Source organism: Gadus chalcogrammus, chromosome 18 (genome assembly GCF_026213295.1).
Source record: "Gadus chalcogrammus isolate NIFS_2021 chromosome 18, NIFS_Gcha_1.0, whole genome shotgun sequence".
NCBI classification, from domain to species: domain Eukaryota; kingdom Metazoa; phylum Chordata; class Actinopteri; order Gadiformes; family Gadidae; genus Gadus; species Gadus chalcogrammus.
In genome coordinates, this window is record NC_079429.1 from 3,560,640 (window position 1) to 3,563,001 (window position 2,362).

A 2,362-nucleotide genomic window follows, 5' to 3' on the forward strand; every position below is an offset into this window, starting at 1 on the left:
CCACACACACTCTTCCTCAAAAACATGGAAACGCACGCAGACACCTCCCATGATGCACTACTTCCTGGCAGAGGGTATTCCCTTTGACCCCCCCCCCTCTCACACACACACGCACGCGCACGCACGCACGCACGCACACACGCACACACACACACACACACACACACACACACACACACACACACACACACACACACACACACACACGCACACAAAACACGCACACACACACACTAGCCTGATGCAGATTGATTTAGCATTGCGATCTTTACACAAAGCCACCGTGATCAGAAACAGCTAAGGGCAGTGAATTATGTCATGTGAACGATTTCTGTGATTCCTTCTGAAACTACGATAGAAACATATATATATATAGGACTTCAACTGTTAAATATGTTACCTTAATATATTAATTATATGACCTAAACATAATAAATATATGACCTAAACATGACAAATATATGACCTTAATATATTAAATATATGACCCATTACAAATATGTGACCAAACTGTACTTTTCTCACAGTGGAAGCATTCTGTATTTCTCTGTCTGTATATTTGTGTGCGTGCTTTAATATTTTTGTGTGCTATAGTTATGTGCATATATATATATATATATATATATATATATATATATATATATATATATATATATATGCTTTTAAAAAGCATAGAAATTACCTGGCTAAACAGGGCCTTGAAATAATTTAACATGATTTCTTTCTGAGAGTTTAGATGAGCTAAAACAATCAGAGGCTTCTAGAATCCCGAGCTGCTGTCACTCTGATCTTTCCACCAGGTCCATGCTGTTGGAAAATGTTGTCGTCGTTGCAATGGAAACCACTAGGGGGCAGTATTCATTAGTTTGCAGAGTAAAAAGCCTGTGCTCCGACTACACCAGCTTTTCGGTCCTTCAACTAATAATTCGCTAATAAACGAAGCATTGTTTTGTAGGTATCGCAAGAAAGTATGCTTTTATTTACTATTATTTTATTATTATTTTTTTAATATATCGTTTTACGAAACCTTTGTTTAATTAGACCGTGAATAAATGTAATGCTGTTTTGAAATGTAATCAAAACGTGGTATAAGGAGACAGTGTTGTGCGATGCATAAATACATATCCTTGGGTATTTAGATCTTAAACAAACATTTATATAATGACAGCCTAATGAATATGTTGAAAGTTTTCTGTTTGAAATCATGATTTAACTAAAGCAGATAAGAAAAACGCATTGCATGATCTGATGAATCACAACAATTAATGATTTAATCAGGCAATTTTTTATAAAATTCAGTAACTTTCCCAGGATTTCAAATGAAGCCACACACTAGAAAATGGAGATGTGCGGTGTAGGTGCCTGGCTAACACACACACACACACACACACACACACACACACACACACACACACACACACACACACACACACACACACACACACACACACACACACACACACACACACACACACACACACTATCATAACAGACACGGAACAATACAAATTACACACACACAAACAAAACAACACACACCCAAATATACACATGCATAAAACACGCACACAGATGATACAGCAACTATAAACCCACTTAACACACACACACACACACACACACAAACACACACACACACACACTATCATAACAACAGACACGCAACAACAAAAATTACACACACACAAACAAAACAACACACACGCAAGTATAAACATGCATAAAACACGCACACTATAAACCCAATTAACACACACACACACACACACACACACACACTCAACACACTGCAGGCTAAAACTATGCACACACCTCAGGCTAACACACTGTAGGCTAACACTATAAACACACTATAGGCTATCACTATACAAACACTACAGGCTAACACACCGTAGGCTAACACTAGACACACACACACACACTAAAAGCTAACACTCCACACACTCCAGGCTGGTGTGTGCAGAGTCTGCAGGCCCCTCAGCAGAACGGGGGATTTGAGCCCAGCCAGATGGGGAGCAGCCAGAGCAGAATGAGCTGTAACTCTGATAAGTCTCACGTCCCACAATAGCGAGCAACCCAAGCCAACACCCCACTCCCATTATGTGTGATTGTTATCACCTGCGAGCGCACAAGCGCACACACGACACACACAAATGGAAATCTATATTCTGTCGGTCTCAATATGCTTGTAAGTAAAGCAGCTCTCTGTTATTTCCAACGGGGAAACATAACTCTTGATGGATATCACAGATTTCAAAGCCATTTTTGTTATTCTATCTATTCGATGCTGTTAAATAAATAGTGTCTACACTATGTCTCTTCTATTCAGATTGAATCGAGGGTATGCTGCCCCTTTATTAAA